The sequence below is a fragment of the Cyanistes caeruleus genome, chromosome Z (assembly GCF_971803275.1).
Source record: "Cyanistes caeruleus chromosome Z, bCyaCae1.hap1.1, whole genome shotgun sequence".
Classification (NCBI taxonomy): domain Eukaryota; kingdom Metazoa; phylum Chordata; class Aves; order Passeriformes; family Paridae; genus Cyanistes; species Cyanistes caeruleus.
Genome location: NC_141732.1, coordinates 68,375,548 through 68,389,305, shown reverse-complemented (window position 1 = coordinate 68,389,305; position 13,758 = coordinate 68,375,548). Strand labels below are relative to the sequence as shown.

At 38.0% G+C, this 13,758-nt stretch overlaps 1 long non-coding RNA gene across 2 annotated transcripts in view; it reads left to right on the top strand.

Moving 5' to 3' along the window:
- Positions 1-4,935: 4,935 nt before the first annotated feature.
- LOC147648547 (uncharacterized) overlaps positions 4,936-13,758 on the top strand; it is a 46,667-nt gene continuing 37,844 nt past the window's right edge. Inside the window, exon 1 of one of the 2 annotated variants that reach the window (XR_015281213.1) lies at positions 4,936-5,296. This is a non-coding gene — a long non-coding RNA (uncharacterized LOC147648547). The remainder of the gene's footprint in view (positions 5,297-13,758) is intronic. The other variant, XR_015281212.1, reaches the window with a different exon arrangement.

Below are 13,758 nucleotides of genomic sequence, written 5' to 3'. Positions count from 1 at the left end.
TTTTGCAGAATAATTGCCTACTTCCACTGAATTCTTGCAATGTTGAGCATTTTCCCATGACAGACCTTAATTTGATTACATCATTCAAATTATCAAACCTATTAAATATTGAGTCTTTGCCAAATAAGAATGCTGGTGCTGCATATAAAGTAATTTGATATTTTCACTCTTAGGACCTCAAGCATGTCTGAATTTTTAAAATCCATTCACAGATTTTGTAGAAATAGGGATAATGGTTTTATGCTAAATAGGATACATCCAAATTAGATATTAGAAATATTTTTTTTATGATGAGAGTAGTGAAACACTGGTACAGGTTGCTCAGAGAGCTTCTGGATGCATCATCACTGAAAACATTAAAGGCCAGGCTGGACTGGGCTCTGAGCAGCCTGCTCTGGTTGAAGATGTCCCAGCTGATTGCCAGAGAGATGGACTAGAGGACCTTTACTGGTCCCTTCCAAACCATTCTGAGATTCTTCAATTTTCCTATCATTAGAATCAAGCTGCAGAAGCCAACATATTTCAGAAAGACAGGTATCATATAAATCTCATCCTGCATTTTCTTTTATTAAATGGGGAAAGAGGAAAGAATAGAAACAGAGATTTTGTTCATAGACACAAAACAGATCAAAAATGAGATTATGTAAGTGCTCTGAATCCCACAGCCCAAGAATGATATTGATTTTAAGTACTGGAATCAGATAGATATTTCTCAGAAAGGGAAATATCCACAAGGAGTTTGTGGGTGTATGCTTGCAGTAATTACAGCTGCAGAAGAAGCACTGGTATCAACTTTGAGTGTGCCTCACTCAACATATATAAATTTATTTTCCCAGACAACAGAGCAATCTGAAAAATTTGTTTCCTTGACAACTCTTTCTATTGGTAAAGGCTTATAGGAATATTACAGAAAACCCCTGCCCTGAAGGATTCTGAAGTGTCACATGAGCGAAAATGATGGATTTGGACAGCAGTGGTGGAATGCACCCTACCCAGGCAGCTCTCTGGCCATGAGATCTTAGGCATCTGTGACTGTTAAACTGGTCTTTGAAACTTTCTGACCTATAGTCTACAACACAGCAAATATTCTGGTCAGTGAGACAGAGTCCTGCCTGTGTCCCCCTGCAGCTGTCCATACTGAATTACAGAATTACAGGAATTACAGGAATGTGGCTGTTTGCAATCTCTGCCCTTCTGTCGAGCTCACCATACTGACTACAGTGAAAGATATTTGGCTTTAAGACAGTGGTCTCCCATAACATGAAATGGGATGAAAGTCAAAATCTCACAGTCACAATATGGTCTCATAGTTTCTCATCTCCCACAATCCAGGCCTATCTTGGAAAATATTCTTAATCTGATAAATAAAAATGCAAACTAATGAGAGCTGGTTAATGTAGTGAAATTTAATTTAGTATTACAAAGAGGTATTGCAATGGCATCTTTAAAAATAGATAAATATCTTTCATATCTTTAAATGCCTTCAGATGCATCACAATTCAGATTTTTACACTTCAGGTATTTACAACTTTGGAAAAGAGAGATGAATCAAAACCCAGAGAAAACCTTTCAGAAAGGCATGTCCATAACTATAGTACCAAAAGTTTATTTAGAATTGATTGATGATGGCAGGTAAATACATGGATGTCCAGAATAAGATGGGTCCCTGTCAGAAGTGTGTGTTTGGTTCTTGTGTGCTACTCACTGTGCTAGTACAGAGCAGCATATGCTCATTGTATGTCGCTATTTCCCCCACATCTGACTGTTGATAAAGAGCTTAATTCCAGCAAGTCCTTAGAGATGCATCACTTACCAGAGATGGGCATTTAAAAAAGCAAAGTATAAGATGTGGAATTCTAAACACAATTATTTATAATGCTATCTGCTAAGACACTTTCATCATCTTCAAAATACTTATTTGGCAAAAAAAATATTGTTTGATATTTGATTGATTTTTTTTTTCTCACAATTAAGTAGTATATAGTGACATTCACAAGAGGCAGTTTGAGTTTGTCAAAGAGACTGATACTCAGTTGTAGCCTATCTTGAGCCAGTTTTTGAAGGGACATTTCTCCTAGAGGAATAGATTCTGTGTTGCTTTGAGAGATCCATTGATACAAAGAATCTGGCTCATGGGACCTGGTGCTTGCTTAATGCCTAGTATGGCTTCCTAACATTAGATTAAAAATAGCAGAATTTGGCTTTATATGTGGAAATACAAATTGCCAACATGGAAGGAAATCTTTCTGCTTTGGCAGTGTTATTTTGAATAGATTATTTTATAAGTCAGGTGTTACTTGGTTCGGATTTTTTGTTTGTTGTTTTGGTTTTTTTTTTCACAACATGAAACTCAAAAAGGCATTGGCCCTTTATTTTAAGTGGAGGAAATGAAATGTAAATGGTGATACCATCTAAAATTGCTGCAAGCTGTCTTCTAAGTGAAGGCAAAAACTGCATTATCAGGGTACTAAAATTAGACATATATATTTTAATTTCTGTTTTGGTTTTTTCATAAGCATACTCACATTCAAAATGCTGAGAGCCTCCTGACTGCACTAAGAAAAGTTGCATATCTAAGTATCAGTATTTTCCTGCTAAAATATAGCTGGCTTGTCCTTGCTATCCTCAGATAGAAAACTAAGGTAGATTTTATCTTTGCATTATTTCCAAATAAACTTATTTCGCTGACAGAAGTGTTCAGCTGTGCTCATACAATCCATGTGTCACCTATGTATTAGCCCTGTATTAATTGATTTGTGTTTTGAATCTAACTTTTCTCACAGGATTAGATCCTGAAACAATGTAGAATTTACACTGTGTACTTGGAAAAGGGATCATATCCTTTTTCACCCTCAGAAAGCTTGGGCAAAAACCTCAATCAAATTCCAACCTCTAATAGTAAGTGACTGCTACTAAGTGCAAATATCATTAAATTATTCTCTAAAGATCTAACTCCTTCATAATATGTTGATTTAATGAAATTGTATCAGAATCTTCTATGGCAAAAGGGGAAAAAATGTTACAATAGTAAAATTTAAAATATTGTTAAAGTATATTTCTATCAAATAAGCAATTAAATAACTGCTGCAATACTCTGCACTTTCATTCAGAATAAGCAGTGAGGTAACTAAAGAGAAACCGAACTCTTCTTCTAACTTATAATTCTCTAGCTTTGAAATGAGACTGAAATTTTCTTAGTTTAACAAGTCAACACTTCTGTTTTCTACAGAAAGCTGTGAGGAAGGGCTATGCAAGTATACCATTTTCCAAATTCACAAATACTTACAGACATGTTACATGGCTCTTTATGTCATGAGTTTCCTCTTTTGTAGCCTACCACCAGCTAAATCACAGATACAGTTTACTTTTCAATAATAATTTTCCACTTGCTGGGGAGAATTGCCGAAGAAACAGCATAAGACTGACGCTGCAGTGCACCAGCAGCTCTATGTTGGTCTGTGTTGGTTTTTGCACTCTGGCACAGGCGAACACCAGGAGTGGAGAATCACTGGGGAGTAGGCTTTTCCCCTAGTGAAACCTCCAGAGTCTTGGGCCACCCCAAGCTCTGTGGTGCATGGCATCAGGTGTGGACACAAAAAGGCAGAGGAGTCTCTCCTGAATCGTAGTTCCCAGCACTGGTTTTATTAGCTGAGGAAAACGAGGGGTCCACGCTGGAACGGATCAGGACCAAGAGAGCCCTGAGCGTTGCCGCACAAGGATTTAAGTATGGCCCGACCTCTGGGGGACGGTACAAACTGTAGACCAATGGGGAATCCCGAGGGGAGGAGTAAGGGGAGGGGATCACAAACTCCAGACCAATAGGGATTTACAGAGGGAAGGAGAAAGATACACTAACCAGTGCGGCCTCGAGGGATAATTGATTGATACAGAAGGTTCTGGAAGAATGGGTGGGGTTTACAATGATGGATAGGGGCGTAGGGGCAGGGCTAAGGTAAAAGGCAGGGAACATTCAGGGAAAGTAGGAGTTATAACTGCCATAAGTGACAACTGGGGCCAAACCAATACAATCAACCGAGGTGTCATGGTTTTAAACCAATAACTAAGAAAATTACTTATTTCTTGCTGGGAGATATGGATTAGAACAAGAGCAAAACAGGCATGAAACTTAAAAGGAAAAAAAAAGAAAGTTAATTGACAAACTACAATAATAAGAACACCAGAATAAACTTCCAGAAAAACCTTTTCATCCCCTATCTACCCGCTATTCCCTTGTTCACATGACAACAGAGACAAAAACTTGGGAACTTTGATGGTTAAAACAGTACCAATTCTTGCTACAGTCTTTTCACCAGTCTTTGTAGAGAAACAGAAGTTTCTTCCTGTTAATTTATGGAGTTTCTCACAAGAAAACTATTTTTGTTATAGTTTTCCATTGCCCTAATATTAGCTGCCCAGAGCTGCTATTATTAGAGCCCACTCCTCCCATTTTCACATCACTCTGAAGTGTGTATGGGCCATGAGACTAAGGGTGGGATTTTTAAGGATAAGTTATTCAAAGGCAAAAAAAGTCTTCTTCATCTATTTCTGTGGGCTTCACTAGAAAACAGTTTTCTCATTGCCTCTCAAGGCTTCAAATCTCCCAGCACTTCACTATACCATAATTACTTTACTTTTTACTCAGATTGACACTTTGAACACTTTATTCCTCTCTAGATACTGAATCATGAATTAAAGGAATTCTTTTCATTGTCCATCTCCATAGTTTTAACAGAAAGATATTTCAGCTTAATTAAAGCATCTTCTTAATTCTCTACCTCTTCTGAAGCTTCTTTTCTTTCCTGTCACTGGTAGTTTATAAAGTCTCTTTTCATGTTGATCACTCTCTTTCTCTCTCTCTGGATAAAAAGATTAATCTGCAAGTCTCATCTGGGTAATGAAAGAGTTAAAATCTTGCCCAGGCTTTTGTAGATGGTTCTGTGATCTCTGCCGAACAGGAGCTGGAGCCGTCTGCGATGGAAGGTTCTTCATAGCTGCTCTGGAGAGTGTGGCTGTCTCTGCTTGCTGCAGGTCCTGAGCCTCTATCCTTCTTCACTGGGCAGTTTCTAGTGAATTTAGTTACAGCAAAACCTGCAGCCGAGCCAGAGATTGGCTCGGCCCGGCCCGAGGAAAACCTTCCCCAGGCCCCCCCCATCTCCCGGCCTGGAGACGGGGCAGGCCCGGCCCCATCCCCGCCCGGCCGCATGGCCTGGGCAGGAAACAGGAGGCCTGGAGCTCTGCCACCCTTCACAGCCAGGAAACAAAGAGAACCCAGAGAGCTCTGGTTTTACACTTTAAGGTAGGGTTCACAAGTTGATCCCACTTTTCAATGGCCTAAACTGCTGTCAATTCCCAGCAATGACCGATAATTGGTCAGGAGAAAAGACTCGAGGCAGTTCCCAGCAACTCCAACTTTCTTAAAGGTAAAGTAACTCCATGACACGAGGGTAACAAGAATGTACTAACAAGTCTTATCAAACCCTTAACAAAATTAAATAAATGAACTACAACATAAGACTGGTGGTAGGTAATGAAGAGTTAATGAGACAGGTAATGAAGGTGCACATGCAATGTCAGTGTCTAACAGTGTCTAACCTGGAGGACCATGTTGAGGATTCCTTGAGCTCTTGAACATCAGAGCCAAATGGGCTTCATCAGGTGATTCAAGCAGACCTGACGACCTAATTGTCCCAAATTATCTTTTAGAGTGTTCAATCCATTGACTCAGTATGAAGAAACTTGATATACACATCCTTTCTCTACCTCACTGTGGGTTTGTTAAGGGAGTGATGAATATCTCTGGTTTTAAAACCTTTCAATGTTCCTGATATCCCTCAACAGCATTTTGTTAAAGATGCACAGGAGGTATTTTAGGGTGACAAAGGAAATCTCTTCACTTCAAACTAGAGCCTTCCAAAACTATTCACTTGGTATGTGTCTCACGGGCAACGTTCCAAATGGCTGAACACATAGAATCCACCAAGCCTAACACAGTTGTAACAAACCACTGTAAGGATGAAGTATTTCAATTAGTACATGTTTTCACCATCTCTTTGTCCTGTGTCTTCTCATCATGTCAAGCAAATGTTAGATTTTAAATATTATAAAATATAAGACAATATTAGTCATGTTCACACTGAGAAAATAGTCATTAGAAGTCACCTTTGACTTTTTGAAAACACTTACTTCCTTATTTTTGAACAGCTTAATAAATTACTCTCTATCAGGGAATTGACTTTTGGCTTGGAAACAATGACCTTGCAGACCACTCTACATAAATTAGGGCTTGAGAGTGGTTTTCAAGCCTGGTCTTCTGCTGTGCTCAGTTTATGCCTCTGATCAGGAGATAACGCAGCTGTTTTAAGCAAGTAAAAGAGAGTAGTGGAAAATCTCCACTTGATTCATGGCAATACTAACAGATTGTACTACTAATAGAGCAGGATGTTTTGGAACTGAGTGGGTTGTTCCTAAGATGTATGTGAGTTGGGGGAGGGGCTCAAGAACAGCAGAAGTAGAAGAGGTGTAAGAAGATAAAATGGGCTGTGTAAAAGCATAGGAGAGTCTCTTTAAAGTATGAAATAAATTATACCTCTTCTGCTTGTATTGTATTGCACACAATACTTTAGGGAGGTGGCTGAGCATGGGACTGGAAGGTGTTTAAGCTGTGAGGGTCTCTTCCTAGCTGATAGCGAATATTCATACCATGTGTGGGGAGCGGGACACACTACAGTCCAGAGCATTAGAAATGTTACAAACATAAACACCACTGTTTATGGTCTGAACAGAGTCCAAAACAATATGTTCATTCTACAAATATGTTGGATAGAAGCAAATTAAAATCCAAGAGGTTCACCTTCTAGTCTCTTCCCAGCACAGAGAATATTCTCTATTGTTTTGTCAAGTGATCTTAATTTTCAGAGTATACTGCTCTCATTCTCCCACAACTCTTTGTAGAAGATCACGTAACTTATTTTCAGGGAGTAGTAAAATTTTGTTGTTCACAAATGGATCCCCAGTACAGAAGAAATGTTCATGTGATGTGTCTGCTCTTGTATAGTGAAACATTTCTGCTTTAAGGTATGCTTTAGCAGAGTGAAAAATTATAGCAGTAAAACTCACTAGATATGTTCCTACATGCCATGGACACCTTTAAGAGAGGCACAGGTATCATGCAGATAGTTCCATATGTTTCCCAGAATGGAATCCAAGATATTAATTGAAAAACAGTAAATACATACTCTTCATTTCACATTTTAAGGGTTTTTCTGCAATTATCATCAGAAAACACGTATTCAAAAACATTCCAATTTGAGGTGTAGTTCTCAAAATTTAGTATTTGGTTTTTATAAGCTCATGTGTGGTTATATTTGAACTGTGAGATCAGCCTTGACATTATGATGTGGAACATGGAAAACAGCATCTACTGGTCTAGGAGAAGAGAAGCACTTAATTCCCATTTCCCATTAGCAACCAGGAAAAGCAAAGTTAGGGTGCATGGGTTCTGTCAGGAGTGAATGACCAATGGTTTCAAATCAGTAGATAAATTTCCTGGGATGAATATGGGAATTCCTTTGCCTCTAGAAGAGAGCAACAAAACCAGCTTTTGTTCTTAGCTCTTCTAAGTTCAAACTCATAAAAGGGAAATTAGAGAAGGGTAATTGACAGTAGTGTCTACCCATTCAGATGGATTTGGGGTCTGGAAGATTTTTTTACTCTGAATGTTGTTTCTGTGATGCTCTGCTATTTCTGGCACGTCTTTGGAGCTCACAGCTAATTGTGCACCCAAAAGGAATAGGAAATGCATCATATTTGGATACAGGAGTTTAGACATGGTTTTTTAACTGCTCAAATTCCTTTGCACAGGATGTGTTCCATCTTGCCATGTAGGATGTTATATCATCTGTCAAGACAGCACTGAGTAGAATTATTTTGGCTTTTAAACTAGTTATAAATTTGGAAGCTGCAAGATATCAGAAGTACTTTTTGTTGTTGTTGTTGTTGTTGGGATTTTTGAAAGTAGTTGCCCCCAAAGGCACTTCAAGGGACAATTTAAAGAAGCTCTCTGGAAAAAAACAATCTTGTCTTAGTACAGTTGCCCAGAGGCACTCTGAGTTCTGCAGCTGGCAGTTACTAGTATCAAGGGAAAACTGGAGGAGAAGTAACCAAACATATAAAGCTGAAGGCAATTTTTTTGTCTTTGGTTGAAACTATTATTGTGAAAGCAAATCTGGAAGCTTGTTTTTGCAACAATCTCAAAGAACCTGTCTAGAAGCAAATGTTCAGATTCTGTTTTCATTAAGCAAGAAAAATAGGGACTGAGACAAACACACACGTGTTGTTTGCCTACATATCAGTGAAAGTTTAGGTCTCTTAAAGATGTATTTTTCATTTGAAATTAAAAGGCAACCATATCATCCATAATATAGCCGTTTTATTTCACTGTACAACTTATCCTATTGCACTGTTATCTTTACTCTTTGGTTAAAATCAGTCCTGAATGGAAAGATGGGACAACTGAGCCTGAGCACTTCATGCTCCATTGGTGGAATGGAAAGGAATAACCCAAAGAAGAATTCACAGCCATATATCTGTCTCCTTTAGTGGAAGTGCTTGCCCCTGCTTGGTTTGTTCAACCCAGAGTTCACAAATTCTCTGGGATAGCTGCAGGACAAATTCCTTGTCTAACTGTTAATGGCTATAAGATATGGCATCTTTCCCTGGTTAGAGAGTGTCCCATTTTGGCTCTGAGTCTCCTCTCCTCCTTTATTGAAGCTTTCATCAAATCTTGGTCGTGTGGTTGGGGTGCACTGAAGGAAGACCTTCCAGCTCCCTGTAAGAAGCTCAGGGCAATCACGAAGGTTTGCAGCTTGACTGCTCAAGAACAGAGGTGTTGATTATAGGTTCTGTTGGTTTATAGTTGGGTTACTAGAAAAATATTTCCCTTCTTCTACTTGAGTGAAGACACAATAAAGTCTAGAAGAATTATTTATCTTAAAAAAATGGATGTGCTAATGACAAACATACCACATATTAGCACTAGAAAATTATAATTTCCAGCATGTAATCACCCTCAATGAAGAGGGTGTTTTTTCCAAATATATTTATTGGGAATTTCCCATGTTGTGACCTATGTCCATTTCCTATCTTTTCACCATGCACATCTGAGAAGACTCAACTCAGTCTCTTCTATAATGACCTAAAGACAGAAATTAGAATAGTCCAGTCTGAACAAGCCCAGCCTTTTCTCTTAGTCTTTCCTTGTACATCAAATGAGGCAGAATGGGGTGCATTGGGAAGATGGCTGTACAGGTGATGAGAAGTCAAATTCTTTGGGAGCAAAGCGTAATATACCAAAATATCTACCTAGGTGCAGACAGAATTTGATATAAATAATAATTAAAATGAATTATTATTTATAGAATTTACAGTTTAATAGCATATAGCATTTATTATTTATAGTTTGGTGATAGCAGTATATAAGACCCCAACTTCTCCTTGCCTTTCAGATATGCCATCATTAAGTTTGTCTATGTAAGTAAGGGCTTTGGTGATAAAAGAGATGAAGAATGTAAATATGAGCAAATAATATGGATAGAAGTGGTAAATGAATGTGTATCAAACTACAATAGAAAAACTGTCTCTGATTATTTTATAAAGTCTCCCTCCATTCCCAGCAGTATCATATGAGACTCTCCTGAAGCACAGGCTCCATTCAAGTGCCTGCCAGTTGATTATGACAACAAATACCACAAAAGTATGATAGAGGCTTTGGGAACAGGAATACTTTAGAGAAGAGACTCAGTGGTGAGGCTCTTTCCATAGCAGTTGAGTTCATGGGTCATTTGTATTCCAAGCAATGAAAAAATGTGTTTCTGGGCTGTAGGGTAGCCCTCCTGTGTTGGACTTGTTTGTTTGGATCACGGATGTTGTAATGGATGATAGATTCACCCTTAGATACTGAGTCACTTTAACAGATGTTTTGTTGATTCTTAACAATGAGAACTGCCAAAGCAGAGAAAAGCTATGAGAAAGCAGCTAACAATTTGCTTTATGTGCCATAAATTATAGAAAAATCAAACAATGAATAATGTAAACTCTTAGAATTTTGCTCAGTATATTTTAAAGTGTCTTTTCAATGATTAAGAGTTTTTAGAGCAAAATAAAACATACCCCTTAAAACATTTAAAGAAAAAATGTGTAATCTGTCAAATTGATTTTAAGATTTTATTTTGAATCCTTTAAAGTGATGAGATTTCTCTGATGATAGCTATAGATAGGCACTAAAACTAGCTTGGAGAGAAATATAAAAAGATAGAAAAATGGGATAAGCTTCCTAATGTTTGATTGATTCTCTGTTAGAATGAAAAAGTTTCAAACAATCTAAATGTTAATTTATACGGATCTCAGCCAACTTTTAAAAAAAAATCACTTTTCAATAAATATTCCCCCACCAAACCCAAACAAGTTCTTTACATTTGAGCTAATATGTTGTGTCAGGCTCTGGTCCAATGTAAATTCTCTCAAATTAGAAGCCTTCAGTATAGAGGATGAATAACAAACCCTAAAAGAGCCAGGGATTATTGTATTTAACTCCCAGGCATGATATAACATCAAAAGAAATACCTGGTTTCTTCTACAGAGGCTTTGTTTAAAAAATATGTATGTGTTTGGTGAAATGTTTTATCATTCCTTAAGAACACACTTTGGCACTGGAGGAATATTTGGCAGAATTTTTTATTGGTTTAAATGCATACATGACTGACATAAATTACTGTAATGAATGTTCCATCATTTCCCCTCTGGTTAGAGAGAAAAGAAGCAATATCTCTGCTCCTCTGCTGCATTTCATGAAAAAGTTGGCTAGTCAGAAATGGATGTTAGAACAATTCCCAGTACTGGTGCAGGGACATTCAGTACTGTGCTGCCTTCAATTGCTTTAGGGAAAAGCTTGGTATTTTTGGACTACAAGAAGGAACCTCCCTTATTCCCTTCCACAATCACTGATACACATTCATAACATTCATATAAGGTATTAATGATAATAAAGGGTTTGCCCTAAGAGGTGCTGAGCTTTCTGGACTTGTTTGGCCATGTGCCTACAGTCAAGAGGAGGAGTAGACTCATTGCCTTCAGCTTAACTATCCTGATGAGTACAACAGCACACTCACAGCCCTCAGGTAACTTGAACAAATTAGATCTCCAATAAAATTATTACGAGCAATCAGGAAGAAAGCTGAAGGGGAAGCAGGAAATAAGCTGTTATTGGGCTGATGTGGAGTGGGACTGGATGTAACTCTGATCTGAGAAGGAGAAGGAACTGGTAAACTCCTGGTGAACAAGCACACTGTGTGAATTGTGAATCCAAATGTGAAGTTGTTTCTATCTGAATACATGATGACTATATATATGACAAAGAAGAAATGCTCACATTGATGGGAATAGAAACAGCTTGACATATACTCCTGTGACAGATGAGGGAGTGCTCACCAGTCACTTTTTATCTGCATTTCATTAAGATAGACTAGGTTGAAAAGGAAAGTGTATTAATAGTTTATTTCCATAGATTAATTTGCTGCAAAATTAAATGAGAAAAAAAGCTTGACTAGCTTCTCTTGTATTCAGGACACATTTGATTTCTGGGGTGTTGGCTCAGCTGTTTCACAGGGCAAGAGCTTGCTCACAAGACTGGATGTCTTTGATAGGAATGGTAAACACACAAATAATAACACCAGATGTAGTCTCACGCAGCTACACAGTCAGCTTGCCCAGTTGGTTCAAGCTGCTGAAAAGTAACACAACAACAAGAAAAGGGCATGAAATCAACACCTTAACTTGGTTTGACATGCAGCTGCTGAGTGCTGTTGCTTATATGCAGGGAAGGTGTGGGTCTGTGGCAGTGCAGGCTTAGCTTGGCTTGCTCTGTTCTGTAATGGTGACAAACATGGCCAAGAAATTAAATATTCTCAGCATCGTGACAAAAAGTTGGATTTTCAGAAATTTATTTGGTTGTGTATTGAATTAATAATTCACAATAATTCAGAAAAATGTATATCATGCCTTATAACTGAAACATGACATTCAAGAAGCAATAAAAAGGATTTTTAATGAGCTGATTTCTTATAAAACCACAGTGCTCAAGGTGGCTGGAAGCTAAAATTTCCATTCTGTGGTTAATTCATTCCATTTAAATTAGAACAGATAGTAAAGCTTTCCAGTGAAACAAAACTTTTCAAATATTAAAATTCATGCATCATCATATTTGATGATATTAGATGATAATGATGATGATGACGATGATGAACAATGAAGTTTCAAGAAAAGCTGCTCATTTTTCAGATGAATCAAATTATGTGGAGCTTTTTCCAATATTAAGACAATAAAAATATTTATCAGACTTATATAGTTTCCTGAAACAGCAACATTATTATGATATGATCAGACTAAAAGAATCAATCAGCATGTTATGTTTAGTTTTCAATGAAACTGTAATTTCTTATGGGCAGAAACTCTTTCACTGAATTTTGATCATTGTGCATAACAAAAAGCCTTTGGAGGATTCTCCAGAATCTGTGCCCCATTGTAGACACTGCCAGAAGGAGCAATCATCCAAAACAAGGTATTTAATGGTCTTCCAGTAGCTATTTTATTGTTGCCTTATAGTACTTGTTTTATGTTGAAACTCTCCTGCTTATATTTATTGGTTAAAGTTGTGGATTTCTGCAGGAAAGATAAGAAAGCACTAACTTAGTGGTCTAACTTCGAAAATTCAATCATTATCTTATTTAAAACTGGGAATACATAAATGGCAATTCACAAGTGTAACAGATCATGAACCAGAATATCTCTTTAGTAAAAGAGAACAGTGGGAAGAAGACATGTAATTATTGCTATCATAATTTATATCAGTCCCATAAAATATTTTATTTTTTTTCATTTTTTATCTCAAAACTAGTGAAAACAGAGAGCCATTTCAGGACCTCAGCAAGAGTACTGCATTCCCATTCATGCTTTGCTTTTAAAGCAGTATATGAGAACAAGGTGGAGGTTCCCAAGGAGATCTGCACATCTTATGAGCTATGAAAAGAAGCCTGAACTATGAATAGAAACAGAAGTGGGATTCCCTACTGCAGGGAAGAGAAGACTGGGGAAAAATATAAATGTTTTCATGCAGGAGATTGTGGAGGGAGATGTGGGAGAGGCAAGAGGACCTATTCCAAGTACCTTTTAGAACCTATCTTATGTGGTAGGCATGAACTGCAGCAGAGGAGATTCATAATGCACACTGGAGAAATGTTTTAGAGACCAGAGCAAAGCAAACTGTTTTTGTAGGAAAACTTCAGAGATTCCCTGATTGAATCTTTGTGAGAAGGGATTGGGCAGATATGTGGCCAGATGCCATGGGCAGGACCAGGCAATCTCTGCAGAAACCTTCTGTTCCTTGTCTCCATCTGTAAGCCTCTGATTCCAAACTATAGGTGTGGCTTCTCTGTCCCTGGGAATGACCAGTACACTGAGGTCTTTCTCATTCTATGTTCTCAGTCCAGCTCTTCTCTCTCCTAGAAAATCAGACAATGCACAGTCAGAGACAGGTTTTGATTCAGAAATGATTTTTAGAGGGCATGTAAAAGAAAATGTGTGAAGGTTTGAGAGAGCAAAGGGGAAGGACAATGCCAGCTTGGAAGCTGCAGCACCAGCAGGATAGCAGGAACATCAGGACAGATCATTGAGCATCGTTGCGGTGATCTCTGCAGCTTCCATGAG